Genomic DNA, 22,608 nt, shown 5'->3' on the forward strand with positions numbered 1-22,608 from the left:
CTTAAAAGTGGCTATCATCAAGTGGCTATCATCAAATAAGGATAGTGGATGAAGATATCCTAAAGACGCGTTTCGTACAACGTTTTTTCTTTATGAATATTTGGTCATGCCTTTTGGTTTGACTAATGCACCAGCCACATTCAATCAATTAATGGAGAAAATATTTAGACCCTACTGCAAATTACTATTGAGGATGTATACAGTGGGCTTGAAAAGTTGGCCACTCACAAAGTGGGAGATCTTCATGGTATCAAGCCAGAGATGATTAAATGGATGGGAGATTTTACACATAAGTGGATGTGTGATATGTTCAACCTTGCACTTCACCATGGTATGCCTTATGCTTGGAGTACTACTTGGGTCAAGCCTTTGTATAAAGGAGGGGATGTGAAAAATGTAAACAACTAACGAACTATAATGATTGGGTCTCTTATGGCAAAGATGTTTGGGTGCATAATGGAGATGAAATTGAATGATTGGTCTGAAGAGAATGACAAGCGGGTTTTTGTTGATGCCATAGCACCATTGATCATCTTGTCACTCTTCGTGTTCTAATGGAGGAAAAACGGTTGAAAGGCAAGCAATTGTATTGTTGTCTTGTGGACTTTAAGAAAGCCTTTGATATGATTTCACGTAACCATTTATGGAGAAGTATGGAAGAACTTCAAGTGCCAAGTGATTTTATGCTTGCGGTTTCTCAAATCTATGAGAAGGTGATGTGTCAATTGCACATGGAAAGAGGAATTTCAAAATAATTTTCAAGTACTATTGGGGTTAAACAAGGATGTCCGTTGTTACCAACTCTCTTTGGTTTATGCATCAATCAATTGGAACAAATGGTACTTGACTTTATGCAAGAAGAAGGCATTGAAGAGGTCACTATTTGCAATGCAATAATCATGATTTTGTTGTATGCGGATGATGTAGTGCTTATAGCATACACTTTAGAAGATGTGTAAAAGCTTATGGTTGTCCTTGAGAACTTTTTCTTGCATAGTGGACTGATTGTGAATGAATCCAAAACAAAGGTTATGCTTGTGAAAACCAGAGATCTCTTCCAATTGAGGTTATGGGCAGGGAAAGGCATTAGGAAAAATATGAACCCTCTAGGGGCCCTTTGGCATTAAGGTTAATTAGAGGCCAACCAATGAGAAGAGGGTGATGGACACACTCTATGCCCTCAAAAAAGTAGGGAGACAAAGTATTCTTACAGTTCTTCACGGCCTCTTACCTAGTAAGAAGGTGGGGGGGGGGGGCACCTGGAACCTCCAAGTTTCCCTCCTTTTGGATCCGGTTGTGAAAAAACCCCAAAATTTTCGAAAAGAAATTTCAAAAATCAAATCGTATCTTCTTAAACCCCCCTAAACCTATTTTATGCTTTTTTTACCTCCAAAAGTCAAAACTTGCACCAAAAAACCCTAAAATTCAAAAACTTTTGAAACATCATTTTTTACTATCCAAAGCTCCCTCAAAACTATTCCTCAGTTAAAAAGTGACTTTCTCTCTCTAGAACCCCTTTTCCAACCCCTCCTTGGTTGCAACCATCACACTCAACCTCTAGTCCAATATTCTCTCTCTACACCATCTCCATTGTTGCAGCAAGGAAGCTCCTCTCTCCTCCCCTCCCTCCTCCCATTGCCACACCAAGTAAGGGTCATCCAACTTCTCTATCTCCATTGCCACCCCCCCCCCCCCCCCCCCCTCTCTTCAACTACCACCTCCCATTGGCACACCAAGAAAATTCATTCACTTTCTCCCACCTACATTGTAGCAACAAGCAAGGTCCTCCTCCTCCTCCTAATTTTCTTTGTTCACCCATGGCCAGCTCTACTCCGCAAAGGTGGCCAAAGGATGAGGTCACATCACTTACATGCCACAACACAAGAGGTATAGATGGTGAGTGGGTGCCATAAGAGTTTACCAAAGGTGCTTGGGTATACATGCAACCATCTGCTATTGACCCTCACCGTGTGAAAAATCGTGCAAATTTGGATCATCATCGAAAAGGAAAGCTCCTTATTTTTAAGAATCACAAAGATAAGGGGACCGTAGCCATTGTGCAACATGTTTTGTCAATGTGAAGCATGCAATTGCAACAACCAGCTTGATTTCCAATACATTGTAAGTACATGTTTTGAGAATACAAAGCTGGGTGTGAAATCACAGTGGAATGTTCTTATGGATTCATGATTATCAGTTTCCATTATTTTATAGTCATATTTCCATCCACATTGGTGGAGGAGCATCCACTACATAGCCTCTTCGACACATTCAATGATATACATGTGGATATTGGAGCAACAATTTTCTCATATCTTTGCCCAACAAAACTGGTTCAAAGAAGAACTTTTTTTTATTCTCACTCCTATATTGTGTATGCTTCTACACAAGGGTATGGAAAGCTTGAACCCATAAATGTATCTTCCTTAATAAGTATGGAGTGGCCACAACCAGATTTGTGGCTGGTAGCATCTTTCAAGCAAAGATAATAATAGATGTCCAAAACTCCTTGAAATATTCTAATGCTTTCAAGTCTGTGGGCTTGAGTTGGTGTTTGGCTATTCACTGTTTTGTGCATATCTTCAAAGAGTTTGGATTTGTGGAGACTACCACAATGCTTGTATGTAAAGATGTGCATTATGAGGCTTCAGGGATGCTTTTAGAAGAGGACTCGGGTTTTGTGGAGGGCACGCACAATGGGGATAGTTACCGTTGTAAGGTTGGAGCATTAGGTATTGGGATGCGCTATTTAAAATCCCGCACCTCCTTGTACATACAATTTCACTATGATTGTTGGATGTGCAAGCTTGGAGTGTGGAATCCCTCACAGAGTGTAGATGGCGTTATTGCCAATTAGAAACAATATGGACTCTCCTTGGGCATTTTTTATTAGTGAAGGAAGTAACAACTTATCAACAATAATAGTTTATCAATTAATAACAATTTATCAAACAGTGATAATTTATCAAATAATTATTTCACTATTCTACAAAAACATATGTTTGTTTCTTGTGTTAGAATAACATTTCTTGGACGGTTTAAGAGAATTCTTAAACTTGACTTACTAGGTCGACATGCATAACGATGTAAAATTATAAATTTGCATTACCGGATTAGTAACATATGCAATTACCTCCGGTGTTTGAGGTTGGGCGGCTCCAACTTCTTTCGGAGTCGATACCTCCGCTTGATTTATGATTGGAGTAGATGATACCTTCCTTTGCATCTTCCTTGGAGATGGAATAACAGGAGCATCCTTGGAGCTTTGAGTCACTTGCTTGGGGGCCATCGTATCACAAAAGAGAAAAGGAAAGCTTCGCTGTGAAAAGCAGAGTTATGGTTTCCTTGCTTGTTGAAAAGACTGTAAGAGAGAGAGGAAGAGAACTCAATGATCAGAGGGACAACACGATGGTGGTAGAGATGGAGATGGGTTGAGGGTGAGAAGTTGAGGGAGAGAAGGTAACTTCCTCTTCAAGGCAAGAGAGCTTCCACTTTTGAGAACTTCTCTCTGTGTGTGTGTGTGTGTGTGTGTGTGTGTGTGTGTTTAAAGTGAGGGAAGGGGGGCCTTTATATAGGCTCGTAAGAGCCAAAATCACAAGCTAAGAATAGCGAAAAGCAGAGAGATAAGTTTGCGCACGTTTGTGGCTAGTTTTCTTTTTATATTTTTTTTGCGGGCATGCATGTTGATGTGCGATTTTGAGTCTCTAATTTTAGGAGAAGCGTGGCTTCCAAGGAAAGAAGCTCTAAACTTGACTTACTTCTCTTTTTTCTCTAAAATTGCTCCTTCTTTCCCAAAAATACTAGTTCTACTCCTCCTTTCCTAAAAATACTCTTCCTTTCCTAAAATTACTCTCTTTCCTAAAATTACTACTTCTTTCTTAAGGGTCAACTCTTATCTTTAGATATAGTTTTGAGGCTTAAGTTTCCCATATCAACCTATTGTTTCCAAGTGAATAAGAACCATAATCAATAGTTTCAGAATCCAGAATCCGATTTTCTATCCAATCGTTCCATTGAAACACTTTATCACTTAACAAAATGCAAATTCTAAATACTTTTGAAAAATAAATGAAATAGTTTTATTAAAAAATATTAGATACATTAAAATCTTCCCAACGTATGGATTTGAGGTGTCCTCATCTCGAGAAAAAGTGAGGGTACTCCTACTCTCATTTCTAGTTCGACCATCATTATGTCCAAAAGAGTGGTGTCCTTAGTCTGCTTCACTTGATATTGTTGCTCCATTAGTCAAATGTGGACAAGTGTTCCGATAATGTCCCAACTCTGCACATTCAAAGCATCAAACATTCAAGTGTGGAGGATCTTGCGCATTAGCTACATAAGCTCTTTGTGGTTGTATATCAGTGAAGCTCTAATTCTATTCAATTCTTCTTGTAATCTCTTGTTCTTTTATTAAAGGTTTAGCTCGTAGTAAATCATCTTGTATAGTGGTAGGTTTTAGGGCTTCGAATCGTGAGTTAATTGGTTCTCTTAAACCTTGACAAAAGCAAGCTACATGTTGCTCTATGGTCATTGGTGGTACATAAAGTTTAATCCTTACAAACTTTGAGTAGTACTCTTCCAAGGATAAGCTGCATTGTTTCAAGATAAAGAACTCATTCATCTTTATTGCTTCATGGGCAGGGGATAAGTATCTTTTCTTTATCGCTTGTTTGATTTTCCACTAGCTCTGGGAGTTCTCCAACACTCCCATGTCATGACAATGTTGTTTCCACCATAATTTTGCTTCTCTAGAGAGGCAAAACATCTCTGCATTGCTTGATTCTTGCAACAGAGAAGTAATCATTCATAGCTTCAATCCATACTTTTGCATCTTTTCTCAATATCAGCATCCTCTCCTTTAAAAGAAGGTTGTTGCATTTGTTTGAGCAACAATTTACTCTCCTGAATTTCCGTGTAAATAGCATCATTCTTAGGGTTTTCCAACGTAAAAGTTCCATTTGAGGATTCCCCTGAGTGTACGCATATATTAACATCAATGTTTATAATAACTCAAAATACTAAGGTATTTTCCAAACTTAGACTTATCCAATCCACTAAAAGCTCCATTGTATGACTTAACCAATCAATACTTATCCACTCCATTAAACTCGCATAACTTAACTAATCATGACTTATCTAGTCTGTTGAAACTCAATCACATGGCTTAACCAATCATGACTTCTCTAGTCCATCAAAACTCAATCACATAACTTGACCAATCATGACTTATCCAATCCATCGAAACTCAATCGCATTTTTTAATCAATCAGGATATACAACCACAAAGAGCTTATGTAGCTTATCCAGTCCATCAAATCTCAATCACATGACTTATTTAATCTACCAAAAACTCACTTACATGACTTAACCAGTCAAACAATTTTTTTGAAGAAAAAAAACTCAATCTTTCTATTCATAAAGATATCAAAATGTCATATATGTATCTAGAAAAAACTCTCAATGAGAAAATATAGTGGAGGTTTCAACCATAACTGTGATACATATCAATTTGGCATGTTGTAATATCTCTGCAAGTCGGATAATAGATATAAAAAATGGTACACACGAGGAAGCTATGGGTAACCACTGAAAACTTTTAACATAAAGTTTTGATACCAATTGTGAAGTCCCCAACCCCGGATATTGGGGTGACTTGATAGATAGCCTTCTTTTATTCTCAAGTTCCATGTGATGACACCCTACTCCGTTTCCACGAAGTATAGATACAAGCAATACAAGAGAGGAATTCCTCTATCCATTGTGATCGTGGACTTAAGGGTCTTACACCACAGGCTAGGTCGATAATCAAGGGATTTCAATAGGAGCTAATTCATATATCACAAAGATAAAATCTCATTGACATACTTAGGATCTATAAACAACGCCTTATTTCCCACATTTCAGAGGCACGGTCACCATTTATAAATCGTAAATGTGATATTAAACTTATACTTAACTATCTAATAATCTTATGAAAAGTATCCGAGTAATCGGATCCACCCATCTTAAACATAGATCCGTTAGGATACTACTCTCCCACTTTCCACACCACACTCACCCATTCTTTTTTTTTTTTAGTTACTATCACATTGTTTTACAAATACAAACATGGTTCCTTTATTAGTTTCGAATAGAGGTTTGTTCATCCAGTCCTTCGAACATCAGCAAGACAATTCAAACAAAGCCTAATGAAGGCAATCCTATATTTCAACAAGAATAATTTTTTCAATTTTTTATGAGTTTGCCGCTATCCGCGGCCTTTCTCTGTCTAACCAATAAAGCCTTTGCAAAGGATTGATTTATTCACTAATTGCGAATTGTGCAACCTTTCCATCTTGCTAAACCCGAGGCATATCGCTAACCACGAGGCATTTTGCTAACCGTCAGGCATCTCGCTAATCACAGGGATAAAAAGAGAGCCAATAATCTCAGCTTATTTTTTGCTAATCGCAGGATCATCTCGCTAACCGCGAGACATCTCGCTAATTGCAAGGAACAAAAGATATTCTTTCAGCAATTCTTCTTCCTAAATGATTCTTTAAACATGATCAACCAACTCTTTATATCAAGTAGTAACAACTTATTAACAATAATATTTTATCGAGCAACAACAATTTATCAAATAGTGACAATTTATCAAACAATAGGGGACAGAGAGTTCCCGACCAATCGGGACCACCCATCTCGTAGGCTTTGGCAACCTGAGCCAAGCCCCCACTTTCCACCCCCACACTCACACTTCCTTGTGTGACCTAATTACTACCACAAAGGTTGTTCAACATAGACATTCCTTGTTTTAATTCCGAAGCACATTGTTTGTTAAGACAGCCCTTCAACCAGTATTGCAAAAAACACCAAGACAGAATTCTAGTAAAAATTCTACTCAAACTTATTCATAAAAATTCCAATGTTCTAGAGGTACAACATTCCCCCTCCAGCGAGAGTTTACTCCTCCCGTTGTCGCCTAGCTGCCCATACAACTAGGTATGTCCACCGCATAGAAAGCACGACATGGACATTCCCACCGCTTAACCAGCAGACGTGGGTATCCACCGCTTAACCAGCAGTCGTGGATTCAAGAGCTCTTAACCAGGAACTCTGCCCCCTGTGATCAGTAGGGGGTTCATGACTAATTCAACATTGGAAACAGAATGAACATGCCGAGCTAAATTTTCCCTAGCAGACAATCTTTCCTATTGCAAACAGTATTCCCATCAATCATTTCCTTCCTACTTTAGAACTTAATGTACAATGCTTTCAATGCCGAGGTTTCCGTCGGATTTCTCCAACATGATTGGGGATATGAGCATTCCTAACTAGCGTATGCAATGTTAGTTTAAACAACTTGAATAAAAATATGATCTACCTCTTCCCCTTCTTCATCGATGGCCCGTGAGATGGCCGGTATTTGTCCCTCCATGGGAGCCTTCCCCTTCCCGTTGACATTGCTCGTTCCTGCCTCGCGATCGTGGGCACCACCGAAGCGAGTCCTCTTAGCCGGGGCCATTTCTCACTACTTTAAATGATTAGCTTGGAGAAAGAGCTAAGGTTCGCAAGCATCATAACAGTTCAATGGGTAGATTAGTGACATTAATTAATCCCTCCTATATAATAGATCTAGATTTTTCATAAAGCAATCATTAAGGATGGCACATAATCCTATGGGAACCGGCTCTAAAGATAATTACTCGGCTTACATGATTAAGAATAATTAGGATTTCACTATTGGGATTACCAGAGAGATGAATTAAGCACGATTAATCTCTTTCCTAGCAATTAGAGGGTGCAGAGTCACCGCATGCATAGGTGTGAGAAAAACCACCTCTTAGAGACTTAATGACAGATTAATCTTACCTTAATTATATCTTAATGCATAACAAAGATGGATCTAAATCAGTTACACTATCAATGTGTGATAGAAAGAGTGGTTCTCATCAATCTACACAATTACTAGCTTACCGATTAATTACTATACTGCCTAGAGAGAGAAAATTCTAGTAATTATTCTCTAATCATTAATTGAGAGTGATGAATGGCTGATAATTCAGCTATGGGATGATGATTACATAATAGAATATGGTTAATGAGAATTTAGAGAGTAATTATAGAGAATTACGACTAGGAATAAGCATAATAGACGAGAAATTTAGGCGGTAATGAAAAGGATTTGCAGAAAGCATTAATTAAACTGTGGTTATCGTGATTAAGGGATGATAATCCTCTTGATTCTCTGATCTAATCGAGCTTCTTGAGGCGAGAATTCGACAGCACCTCCCTCCTTGTTTCTCCTTCAAAAGGTGTGTGTTCCCGCAGCACCTTCCCAGAGTGTGTGTAGGTGTGTGTGTGTGTGCACTCTGTGTGTGAGCATGTGTGTGTGTGTGTGTGTGTGTGTGTGTGTGTGTGTGTGTGTGTGTGTGTGTGTGTGTGTGTGTGTGTGTGTGCAGGTCTTTAAATAGGCCTCCTCAAGCTGAAAATCGATCAGCCCTGCTATTAGCATCTGGAGGAGCACTCAGTTCACTGCATTGGCAAGTCTAGTTGCCTACTCACCAAGTGTCAGGTTGGCTAGTTTAACTGACTCTAAGACTTAGTTACTGGCTTGGAAACTCTCCCAGGACTCCCACAAAGCAAGAGGGCGTCCCCTAGCTACTAAAGCTGATCTGGAGTGGCCTGGGACCTGTTCCCACACAGCCTTGGGCCCCCGGTGCTTCCCGGACAATTTTGTGAAAAATTGGTTTTAGGCTAAAACGGGCCATACGAGTCGGATTTTGATGCCGTAAATTGCTATACTACGCTCTAACTAAGACGTACGGGTCTGAATACCTGCCATATTTAGCAGCCCCCGGCGTCCGAAAATGCATTTTTATTTAATTCGGGATACAGGTGCAGATTTTTGAGACGGTCAAAACTAGACGGGTCGGGTGACCAAAAACTTACTATATTTGGAAAATTTTCACAAGAATTATTTTAATTCACATTTCGAAGCTTTATGACATTTTAAACATCATAGCACTGACAGAATTCGGAAAACTGCTAAAAATAGTAACTTTTTTTCATTATGATCATTTCATGGTACAAGGGTGCTCTTTTTGGTTGGGGTCAGAGACCTTACAACCTCCCCATCGTGAAAAAAATTGAGATGTCCTCATCTCAAGAATACATTTGGATAAACTCTATGCTAACTACTTAGGTACATATATCCTTTGTCTAAAGTAAAGATATCCTTTGATAATAGAGTAGTCTTTAACTTTATGCGTTTTATTTTGCTGAACTTTGATGAGATTCTGGTGCTTGATTTATTGCTCACTAGGATTAGCAGTTGCATCGTACATTGCTGCTCTCTCATCAGCTTCATCACCCACAGTTGGTTGTCTCACTGCGGCATTAGCGAAAGCTCTACTTCCTTGTCCTATGTTTCCTCTTCCTCGGCCTCCTCTTCCGTTTGGTTGACCTCGCCCGTTGGCGTTCAGAGGTACATTATTAGCACCGGATGTTTGGGAAATCCTTTTTGGACATCAACTTTTGTAATGTCCATAGTCCTGGCACTCAAAGCATCTTATATTGGGAAACTCGGTAGCTGTCGTGGTAGCTACTACCGGACGATGGTTGTATGCAGGGTTGATTGGTCTGTTACTCCAATTGTCTGTCTTGGCCCTCTTTGACAAATAGTATTCACTATCTTAGGTAGTCCTTTGAATCTCTTTAGCTAACGGTTTGGCCCTTAGCAAGGCATCCTGTAGTGTTGTCGGCCTGAGAGCTTCCAACCGAGTATACAAAGGATCGATTAGCCCTTGGCAAAACCTCGCCACCTGTTGTTCCAAGGTCATCTTAGGAGCATATCTCCGTAGAGTGACAAACTTTGCATAATACTCTTCGACAGATGAAGTCAGCTGCCGAAGGGAAAAGAACTCGTTCATCTTCAAGGTTTTATAGGCGGGTGGTAAGTAACGTCCCATCATAGCAGCCTTGATGTCTTCCCATGACTTGGAAGATCCCTTGATATCCAAGTCCCTGCAATGTTGTTTCCACCAGATCTTGGCATCACCAGATAAGCGGAACATTGCAAGCATGGTTTGGTTCTCGGGTTGAGTTCCCGCAGCTTCGAAATAGTCGTCCATTGCTTCCATCCATACGTCTGCATCTCTTTCCACATTTTCCCCTTCGCCTTTAAAGGTTGGAGGCTGAGCTAGTTTAAGGAGGAGCTTCTTCTCTTGCGCTGCCGAGTAGAGAGCAACAGGCGGTGCCTATCCAATGGTATAAAACTCATTACTATAGCACTCTTCTCAAATGAACCTAAGCTTTTCCATACTCAAGAAGAAATTTAACTTTTTGGGCTTAACCAGCCTACTTAATCTGTACATCTATCACAAATGATTTTAACCATTCCACCATTTAAATTTCATTGAATACATCCAAAATTGTCCGATAAATAATGGTAAAAACTTTACTCGAGAGCTTTGATCCATACTTATAACTTTATGTGCATCAACAGGCTACCTGCCCGCAGCACTAGTCGCACCAACGACTTCTCAAAAAAAAACATCATGTGGAACCCACTGAATCCCAACAAGCTCAACGAGTAAAACTCTTTAACATCACTCAGGAGACAATCCACTAGACAAATCCAATGTCATTATTCTGGGAAACATCATGCTCAAGCTTTGAGTACGAGCTATCCTACAATCCCTTAGTTTTTAAAATTTCAAACAACATCATCTTCCAGTTAGTAAACCTATAGCTCTGATACTAGGTGTGAGGTCCCCACCCCGTCGTATCAAACGACGAATCTGATGGTAAACCTGGTGGCCACTAGATCTACAGCGGAAGCAACAATGTGGTTCAGGGTTCAACTAGTGGACGATCTCTCATCACAAAGTGAGTCGAGTTCGAGCCTACTAGTAATGAGATCTAGCTCCACCTCGCAGGGGAAGCGTACTTAAACTATTTAGCGATCCTAAGACCCACCTTCCAAGAGGAGAGAAACCCCGAGTGCCTTTTTCCCCATGTTTCAGAGGCACGTACTCTCGAGGATTCGCCGCTCTAGGGGCAATGAGTAATACCAATATCGAGTAAGCACTATCGGAACAGAGAGTTCCCGACCAATCGGGACCACCCATTTCGTAGGCTTTGCCAACCCGAACCAAGCCCCCACTTTCCACCCCCACACTCACACTTCCTTGTGTGACCTAATTACTACCACAAAGGTTGTTCAACATAGACATTCCTTGTTTTAATTCCGAAGCACATTGTTCGTTAAGACAGCTCTTCAACCAGTATTGCAAACAACACCAAGACAGAATTCTAGTAAAAATTCTACTCAAACTTATTCATAAAAATTCCAATGTTCTAGAGGTACAACATTCCTCCTCCAGCGAGAGTTTACTCCTCCCGTTGTCGCCTAGCTGCCCATACAACTAGGTATGTCCACCGCATAGAAAGCACGACATGGACATTCCCACCGCTTAACCAGGAGACGTGGGTATCCACCGCTTAACCAGCAGTCGTGGATTCAAGAGCCCTTAACCAGGAACTCTGCCCCCTGTGATCAGTAGGGGGTTCATGACTAATTCAACATTGGAAATAGAATGAACATGCCGAGCTAAAGTTTCCCTAGCAGACAATCTTTCCTATTGCAAACAGTATTCCCATCAATCATTTCCTTCCTACTTTAGAACTTAATGTACAATGCTTTCAATGCCGAGGTTTCCGTCGGATTTCTCCAACATGATTGGGGATATGAGCATTCCTAACTAGCGTATGCAATGTTAGTTTAAACAACTTGAATAAAAATATGATCTACCTCTTCCCCTTCTTCATCGATGGCCCGTGAGATGGCCGGTATTTGTCCCTCCATGGGAGCCTTCCCCTTCCCGTTGACATTGCTCGTTCCTGCCTCGCGCTCGTGGGCACCACCGAAGCAAGTCCTCTTAACCGGGGCCATTTCTCACTACTTTAAATGATTAGCTTGGAGAAAGAGCTAAGGTTCGCAAGCATCATAACAGTCCAATGGGTAGATTAGTGACATTAATTAATCCCTCCTATATAATAGATCTAGATTTTTCATAAAGCAATCATTAAGGATGGCACATAATCCTATGGGAACCGGCTCTAAAGATAATTACTCGGCTTACATGATTAAGAATAATTAGGATTTCACTATTGGGATTACCAGAGAGATGAATTAAGCACGATTAATCTCTTTCCTAGCAATTAGAGGGTGCAGAGTCACCGCATGCATAGGTGTGAGAAAAACCACCTCTTAGAGACTTAATGACAGATTAATCTTACCTTAATTATATCTTAATGCATAACAAAGATGGATCTAAATCAGTTACAATATCAATGCGTGATAGAAAGAGTGGTTCTCATCAATCTACACAATTACTAGCTTACCGATTAATTACTATACTGCCTAGAGAGAGAAAATTCTAGTAATTATTCTCTAATCATTAATTGAGAGTGATGAATGGCTGATAATTCAGCTATGGGATGATGATTACATAATAGAATATGGTTAATGAGAATTTAGAGAGTAATTATAGAGAATTACGATTAGGAATAAGTATAATAGACGAGAAATTTAGGTGGTAATGAAAAGGATTTGCAGAAAGCATTAATTAAACCGTGGTTACCGTGATTAAAGGATGATAATCCTCTCGATTCTCTGATCTAATCGAGCTTCTTGAGGCGAGAATTCGACAGCACCTCCCTCCTTGCTTCTCCTTCAAAAGGTGTGTGTTCCGGCAGCACCTTCCCAGAGTGTGTGCAGGTGTGTGTGTGTGTGTGTGTGTGCACTCTGTGTGTGAGCATATGTGTGTGTGTGTGTGTGTGTGTGTGTGTGTGTGTGTGTGTGTGTGTGTGTGTGTGTGCAGGTCTTTAAATAGGCCTCCTCAAGCTGAAAATCGATCAGCCCTGCTATTAGCATCTGGAGGAGCACTCAGTTCACTGCATTGGCAAGTCTAGTTGCCTACTCACCAAGTGTCAGGTTGGCTAGTTTAACTGACTCTAAGACTTAGTTACTGGCTTGGAAACTCTCCCAGGACTCCCACAAAGCAAGAGGGCGCCCCCTAGCTGCTAAAGCTGATCTGGAGTGGCCTGGGACCTGTTCCCAAACAGCCTCAGGCCCCTGGTGCTTCCCGGACAATTTTGTGAAAAATTGGTTTTAGGCTAAAACGGGCCATACGAGTCGGATTTTGATGCCGTAAATTGCTATACTACGCTCTAACTAAGACGTACGGGTTTGAGTACCTGCCATATTAAGCAGCCCCCGGGGTCCGAAAATGCATTTTTTTCAAATTCGAGATACAGGTGCAGATTTTCGAGACGGTCAAAACTAGACGGGTCGGGTGACCAAAACTTACTATATTTGGAAAATTTTCACAAAAATTATTTTAATTCACATTTCGAAGCTTTATGACATTTTAAACATCATGGCACTGACAAAATTCGAAAAACTGCTAAAAATAATAACTTTTTTTCATTATGATTATTTCATGGTACAAGGGTGCTCTTTTTTGTTGGGGTCAGAGACCTTACAGAAAGCACATGATTAGTTTTCAGTTGAACATCTTCAGAGTTATGTCAATACTATGTCAAAAGAGAAACTACTTCATCATAGATTATGAGTACAATGCACATGCTTGCTGGTGTTCATCAAACATGATGAAAAGATGCAAAATAGATGTAATGGCTGATAACTCAAACTAGAAACTTAGCACTCTTCTATGTTGCGTTTTTTGAAAATATGCATTGATGACACCAAAAAAAGAGCCTTTGTTACATCCATTGAGAATATAACCTGATGCATCCCAAAAGATTAGTTTATTTGAAAACTCAGTCTGATGAAAACTCAGCTCAAGTACAACCTGAACCTACTTCATCGCAGATTTTGAGTACACTGAATATACAAGCCGGTGTTCATCCACATGAAGAAAAGATCTAAAATATGATGAAATATGATCAAAAGTAAGATACGGAGATCCATCTTTCTGAGCTTGTTGTAGGAGTGATGCCATAATTGACTGCATCGCCTCAAATGATTTTTATCGCCTCTCCTCCATGGCTGCTCGGCGTGAAGATTCCTCCTTCATGTGCATGACTAATATGGTGCAAGGCATCATCTTTTGCATTAGATTTAGGATTTACTTTCTTCTCTTCCTTTTCCTTTGTATACACGTAAACGCCTTCCTGGCCATGATCACCTGGCTCTAACTCTTCCACAATGGAGGACGCATGACTCTTGTACACCATGTTTGCCCTCTCATGCATGTATTCATCCACTACGTCATACCACTTGCATGATCTTTTTCTATCGTTTCCAGAAATTGCGTTATGCGCTTTGTCCTCCCTATACTGCTTGTTCACCATTGCCCACTTCTTTCTACATGCCTGCCCATCCTTGTCGCAATCAAAAAACATGGATGCCAGCTTTGTCGCCACCTTGCCCCAAAGATCAATTCCTTGCTTTGGCATTTTGTTAAACTCGTCATTCATCCCTCTAATGTGTATCAAGTGCTCTACCCAAAAATCCTTCCACATCAGTTTATCTGCATTGTCGTCATCCTCTTCTTTGACCTTGGCTTTTGCCTTGCTAGTTTTGGCTCGTTTTGGAACAGTTCCATCCCCATGACTTATTCCCTCCTTGGAGGATTGGTTTTGGCTGCGAGCATTTTTACGTGGCTTTGCGGAGTTTACCTGCATAGACTCTTCAAATAGAAGCTTGCCAGTTATTGGGCTTTAAAATGCATTTTCACCAGGGGATGCAACACAAGGCATGCTACGAATGGGTGGTGGCCCAAACAACATAGGAGGACTTGGAGATGAAGAAGTAAGCATTGCACTGAATCCATGGGAAGGCATTGCATATGCCATCAAAGCTGGGGTTGATGAACTAAATTGGTAATACATTGGTTGAGAGACAACAAACTCTTCCTCTGGTTGGGATCCAAGGGGAGGTATCTGGAAATCCATTTCTCTGATGAATACATTTGAAGAATAAGTGTACATGTAAAAGGGCAAGAAAGACTGTTCAAATGTATACACCGTTGTTGCATTTTCAGCACTAATCCATGCATCATCTACTTTGTTTCATTCCCTTGCCTACTAGTGAACACTTGTTGATGTTATTTCTTAGTGCAACACAATAAGCAGGCAAAAGCAACATTAACAGCATAACAACAAGATTCTTTAACTCGTGTGGTTTGGCTGTGCCATTGTAGGCAACATGATGGTGAAGATGCCTAGCAGATTGCCAAGAGGATAACTTGGTTTTTGGGATGGCTTTGGAAAGGGTTGGGGGCGACTTCTATTCTCCCAAGGTTGATTCAAAGACGCAAATACACCAATTCATTGTTCCAGCTCTAAGGCGAGACGAGGGAAGTGCAACACAGTAATCAGGCAATGCAACATTAACAATAAAATTACAAGAGCTTACCTTGTACGCTGGGGCTGCAGAGCTGCTCACGATGTCCAAAACAGGTTGAGAAGAGCAGCAAAAGAAATGAATTGGCGGGCTTGGTAGGCGGGTAAACAAAGAAAGAGAGAAGGTGTAGAGAGCAATGCTCGCTGATTGGTTGCTGTAGAACTTTTGCAGGCTGGCCAACTTGGTTCGGCTGGCCATCTTCACGCGAAAGTTGGCTCTGAGCTGGACCTCCAGCTCAGCCTTTGAAAACCCGTCCGCTGGCCCAGTGTGACACCAAAGGAAATCCAGTGCGAGCTTTGATTGGTTATACCCTTCAAAAGGCATGGCCGGATGTCCTAATGTGACACCAACCTAAGTCAAGTTTAGAGCTTCTTTTCTTGGAAGCCAATATTCTCCTAAAATTAGAGACTCAATTTCGTACATCGAGATGCATGTCCACAAAACAAACAAAAAAATATATATAAAAAAAAAAACCAATCTCAAACGCGCACGAACTTATTCTGCTTTTTGCAATTCTTTGCTTGTGATTTTGGCTCTTTAGAGCCTATATAAAGGCCCCCCTTACATCACACACACACACACACACACACACACACAAGTTCTCAAAACAAACTTAGAAGTTGAATGCAGAAATTAAATAAAAAAGAATGGAAACGGAGTCACAAAATAGAACCAAAATTGACGAAAGTTGACCGTAAGAAAAGGTACCAAGAGCTCCAGAAGACTTTGAGGGAAGTATGGACAACCGAAAATGACAACGGAAAAGATGAGGAAGACATAAGAAAAAACCATATGAGTATACCATCCCATTACAAAAAGTTCACTATTCAAGACAGGAAGATAGTGCTCACACAACCTAGAAGAGAACGACGGGAGGAGTCTTATGATGGGCCGGAAGATGCATTGAAAGTAGACCTAGTAGGACCTGCAGAGAAATGCAACCCGTCTATATAGCCACCGATCTAAGCCAAGAAGAGGAAGAGGAGCTTCTCAACATTCTTCAACAATATATGGATGTGTTTGCATGGCTTACAAGGATTTAAAGGGAGTGGATCCAACAATATTTCAACATACTATCCCTTTAAAACCTGATGCAAAACCTAGCAGACAAAGGCCATACACGTACAATGACACCTTTGTTAAGCGTATCGAGGAAGAGACCGATAAGCTGAAGGAGGTGGAATTTATCTATGACCACGTCCTTGAACGAGTGGCAGGAAAGCGTGCATATTCCTTCTTGGATGGATTCTCTGGTTACAATCAACTTTCAATTGCACCTGAGGACCAATATAAAATGGCATTTGCCACAGAATGGGGCATATTTGAATACCGGATCATACCATTTGGGTTGACAAATGCACCTGCAACATTTCAAAGATTGATGGCACATGCTTACAATGAATATTTGAGGATCTTCCTAGAAATCTATATGGATGACCTACATGTACACTCTCTTTAAAGAGAGGAACATATCAAACACCTCAAAAAGGTATTTGAGAAATGCAAGACATATAGGATTTTCCTTAATCCAGAAAAGTGTGTTTTCATGGTAAGACAAGGATGAATCTTTGGACATATAGTCTAGGAGAATGGCATATCGAGAGATTTGGATAAGATTAACGTGATTATCAAAATGCCTAAGCCAATCAATGCAAAGCAAGTACAATGCTTTATGGGACATTGTGGTTATTACAGGAGGTTCATACACATGTATGCAATTATTGGCCAACCCTTGTATAGACTAATAGTGATCTTTGAATGGACAGATGAGTGTGAGAAATCATTTAAGAAATTAAAAGATTCCCTTGTATCTGTTCTGGTGCTATAAGAACCTGATTGGAAAAAAATCTTTCACGTTCATATAGATGCATATGCATTTGCTATAGGATATATTCTAGCTCAACCAAGAGATGGAACCATGCATTTCCCAGTCAGCTTTTCCAGCCAACTAAATAGTGCGGAAAAGAATTACACAACCACTGAGAGAGAGGGACTTGGAATGATTCATGCCGTTAAGAAATTTTGGCATTATCTCCTCACAAATAAATTTGTGTTTTTCACATCAAGCCCTTTTATACCTTGTCAACAAACCATGCAACACTAGGTAAACCATAAGATGGTTCATCATATTGCTGGAGTTTGACTTTATGATACTGAAACACATCTCAAATCAGACCATCTTCCTTGATTACGAAATGGAGAAGCTCTAGAGGGTGTGGATGCATATCTCTTCAATATAGAAATGGTACCTAAGTGGTCCCAAGAGATCATAAAGATACTGACACAGGGAGGGGAATTTAACAAAATGGACCTAGACCTAAACAAACAACGATTCACCAAGATAAGAACTTTCAGTTGATTGGAGGACATTTATATAATTTAGGCTCCAACGGTATCCTAAGAGTGTGCATAAACCCTAAGGAATACGAAATATATTTTCTAGAAGCACATAATCAGGATTTAATGTTTCTTTGTTCATCCATAAAAGCTTTCCAGCGTTTGCGAAAATTAGGAGTGTATTGGATGACTATGCGTATTGATGTTCATGATTATGTAACTAGTTGTGCCAAATGCAGATCAAGCCCACCCATCAAACATGAAACATTGTTTCAAATAACACTTATGTCAGAACGGAGTCAATACATTGTTGACTGCTTGAAGAAATAGACATTTCTTGAAAATATCACCAAAGCACGACAAAGAACGATAGAAATAAAAGCTTGTGATTTCACTCTGATTGAAAATCAGCTCTATAAAAGAGGAAAGGATAACCAACTTAGGTTGTGTGCAACAGAGAACATGTACATTCCAATCCTGGAACGAGCACATGAAGAGATAAATGGAGGCCATTTCTCAGGGGAAAAGACAGCAAAAATTGTCTTCGTCTCTAGAATATGGTAGCCAACACTACATATGGACGCAAACAAATATTCAAAATGATGTGAGTCTTGTCAACCAACCAACGTACCAATAAAGCGGGATGAGATGCCCTTACGACGGCCAATGATGGAAGCCAGAGCTTTTGCCAAGTGGAGAATAGACTTTGTAAGACCAATCTCACCCCCTGCTTACAAAACACATGCTCAGTATATCATCATGGCCACAGATTATCTCACCAAATGGGTCGAAGTTAAAGCTACACAAAAAGCTGATGCCCGTACTACTGCACAATTTCTATATGAAAATGTCTTTGTTAGATATGGTCTACCTATAGAAATTGTCAGTGATCGAGGCACACATTTCATAAATGAGATAATCAAAAATCTTCTTGAAGACTTCATGATAGTTCATAAGAAGTCAGCTCCCTACCACCCACAAGCTAATGGCCAGAGGCAGAAGCTAGGAATAAGAATCTATGTATAATCTTAACTAAGATAGTATTAGAGTCTAGAACGGATTGGGATCAAAAGCTACATTCAACATTATGGGCATATAGAATTGCTTACAAAACCTCGATAAGAACAACACCGTACAACATGGTGTTTGGACTTAATGCTATGCTGCCTATGGAATCCTTAATCCCAACACTAAGAGTAGAAAAATTTCTAGAATGGACACTTCATGAAATGTCTTCACGAATAGATGACCTTGAAAAGCTAGATGAGCTTCACTTGAAAGTAGTAGCTTCCATCTATGCTCAAAAATGAAGGCAAAAAGAATTTTTTGATAAGCATGTATGATCCAAAAAATCCAAAACAGACCATTACGTTTTGATTTACACGTTAAAACAACATGCTAAGAAACTTAAAAAGCAAGGGATGGGACCCTTTGTGATCAAAGACTTATTACCAAGTGGGATTGTCAAGCTTGCTACATTGGATGGGGAAAAAATGCCTAACTAGATTAGTGGTCGTCAATTAAATGGTTTCATCTACCACTAACCCCAAATATGCTCCAATAAATCCATCACGCAAAGAAACGGACGCAAGAGAAACATAAGATTGTTGCAGAAGCTCAAGAAAATTCCAAGGAACGGATAGCAAAAAGGAAGCTTCTTCAACAACGACAACAACATGGACCACCTCTAAATATTAATGCCATTCAAATAATAGACTTTGACACAAAGACCATACAGAAGCTCAAAATCGATGTCAAAATAGGACACAATGAAGTAAAGGCCACAACAATGCTTTGATTCATGAGCTCAAGGAAACTTGATCTCCTACAGCCTTTACAAGCAACTTCAAATTGACAATCAATTATAGGAAACAAAACAAAAACTCCATAGATATTTATCAGAACACTCGATTAAGGTACTGGGATGGACGATGCTCATAGTACAGGTCAACCAACATGTATATTTGCATAAATTTTATGTGGTAGAAGATACGCACATGCCTTATTGCTAGGGCAACCTTGGCAGAGCAGATATAATGTACAACTTGACTGGAGTCAGAACACAGTGAGTATACAATCTGATTAAGAAAAACAGCAAGTTCCTTTAGCTTCAAAAGCTGCAAATAAAAAATTAGTACTGCAACCGACGGACAAAGAAAAGCAGCCCTAACAAGCACCCATTGTCCAACAATGGATTCCAAAGAGACATACAAGGCAGAAAGAGCAAGTCATAGGGCAAATACTCTTGTATACAACGAGAGTTTGATGAATCATAAGCCAAAGGGCGGAAGTCACAAAAGTGAACCCCAACAAAACCCATATAATTCGTACAACAAAGCTACCAAGCAGATTTGGATCAGGACGGATCAAGTTGCCAAGGAATGAGCAACAAGATATTGCAGATAGCTCTCCAATGACATCTACTACAAATAGGAAGCTGAAACCAAACTCTTGCCTAAGACAGATATGGGTACCAAAGAAGTTACTTAGGGATCAAAGCCAACATACAAGAATTTGGATTTGAAAGCAACAACCTCAAGAACTACCAGTACACAACTTCAACAAAAAAACAAAGGCATATTCCATTCAATTAATACCCAAAGTTCACGTTTTGGAAACCTAAACAAAGAACAATCACAGATACAAAGACAATGGGCAGCCTAGCTTCACAAACTCTTTTGACTATCAAAGAGAAAGCAAGGATACTGGAGAGTTTATTGTTTTGACGACCTCACCAGGAGCATATTTCCATACAAAGCTTCAACATCGAATTCCAATAAGCATTATGCTTCTACCTTCCTCTTGCATAGCATTAATTTTTCCATGCATTGCTTGAGTATGCATATAGGGCCAAATTACATGGCCAGCATTATCACTTTCTTGAGTCCCATACACAACACATGCCCGTGGGCGATACACTGTCATCTAGGAGGACTTTGACTAGGAAGGGGGGAGGCATTGGCATTTCAATGTGGAACCAACACGCTACAAGTGTAAAAAAGGGGCATTGTTTTCCATGATCATATGGGGTTTTGCGTTTGATTGCAAGTATTTTGGTAAACCCGAGTAGATATGCCCTTAATTATTGTGTGATAACAGATGACAGAGGACAAACAACAAGATGAGCCTCTAGGTGTGTGTGTGTGTGTATATATGAAAAAATCGTAGTTTTCATGCTAAAAAAATGAGAAAAGGGAGAAATCCGACCAAAAAGACTACGGATAGATGTATATGGTGGTTTATTATTTTATTATCTAATTATATTGATTTTTAAATAATTTTCGATTCAAATTAGATATTTTTCTTTATTTTTGATTAATTTTTCAAAAACAAACAAAGAAAAATAGAAAAAGAAGATGAAATAGAGACATGGTGACAGAAGAAAAATATGGAGTGATCAGTAAGTGAACAACAGCTTATGGTGAAGACCAGGTGCAATTATGAGAAAAGTTGTGGAAAGCCGATGTGGCTAGTTTTTGGACGAAATGACAAATTTTCCAAAAACAGAACAATCGGAGTCCAAATGAAGAAATTTTTTAGCGTAAAGCACATTTTACAATAGATAGGGGCACATGTCAAATTTGGTAAAAAGTGGTTGTGTCATAAAAACCTAATATCTACTTTTCTAAATGCTTTTCTCATATTAAACTGATCATTTAATATGGGGAGATACCAAGGGGAGCAAAGGCTAGATATTGGAAAGGTTGCCAGACCTATCTCAACAGGGGATCCAAAGGAGGGGAAATAGGGATCCAGATGGGGATGGTCTGCTAAAGACCAAGGTGCACCAGTGGAGTTTAAAAGACCCTTAGGTTTAACTCCATTAAAGACTCCCAAAGGCTAAAGTTCCAAATTTTTACTTTAAAAGTCCTAGGCCATGGAAACTGCTCTTAGTGACTAAAGTGTTGAATGCTAAAGTCAACAAAGTGGCTACTGGGAAAGAGACAACACACTCTCTCTCTGACACACACATATTAGTTTACCTTTGCACAAAGCAAATAGGACACATGTCAGGCATGCAGGAAAACCCCCAATTCTTGCTTGAATCCTATTGGATGGACATAGAGGTGGACCAATGAGGGCTCAACTAGTGTAAACTAAATTTCTTATTTTATAACTGCTTTAAAAAACAACCAATAAGAATTAGTCTCCCTAAAATACTACTGGACAGTCAAAAGGTCCAATGAGAATTAAGCAACCCATAAATTTGCTTAATTCTTATTGGTCAAAAGACTAAAAGGTCCAATAGGAATTCAGATAATTAAATTAATTATCTAAGCTTTTACAAAAAGTGGAAAAGGATGGACACTTGTCAAAGGGCTCTTGATTGGGCCTCTCAAATGCTATTGGCTAAACTTTTCATAGGCCAGTAGGAAGCCAGCAAGAGTGAAAAGCTTGATCAAATGCTATTGGCTAATATTTTCAAGAGTCAATAGGAAGCCAGCATGAGTAAATTGCAATAGGGGTCGGCCAAGATGAGAGAGGGGGCTGATTTATGAAGGCATTATTCCACACACACTCACACAAGCTCATGTGTGAAGTAAAAAAAGTCTATCTCCGTTACAAGCTTTAATGAAAGCTCTTCATCTACTCCAAGCTTGTGAGAAGAGAGGCCTACACCAACAAACTCTTGGCTTGTGATGCAAATCCAACCAAGAGACAAGCTCCAATCCATGCTCATCTCCTGTACCATGCTAATTACTAAGCTATGCTAAGCTATTATGAGTAATTATGTGAGGAGAAATAATTCTTTCTCGTAAGGATACTCCTTCTTCGTCTAGATCTACTGTCATACCCCGCTAGCTCTCACCATCTTCGAAGGTGTGTGAGGTCTTGGGTTTGAGACCGTG

The 22,608-nt window shown here is 39.8% G+C and overlaps 1 pseudogene; it reads right to left on the reverse strand.

Moving 5' to 3' along the window:
- Positions 1-13,871: 13,871 nt before the first annotated feature.
- On the reverse strand, positions 13,872-15,745 carry LOC147420641 (uncharacterized; annotated as a pseudogene).
- Positions 15,746-22,608: the final 6,863 nt, after the last annotated feature.

The sequence above is a fragment of the Adiantum capillus-veneris genome, chromosome 28, assembly GCF_014529385.1.
Source record: "Adiantum capillus-veneris isolate H3 chromosome 28, ASM1452938v2, whole genome shotgun sequence".
Classification (NCBI taxonomy): Eukaryota; Viridiplantae; Streptophyta; class Polypodiopsida; order Polypodiales; family Pteridaceae; genus Adiantum; species Adiantum capillus-veneris.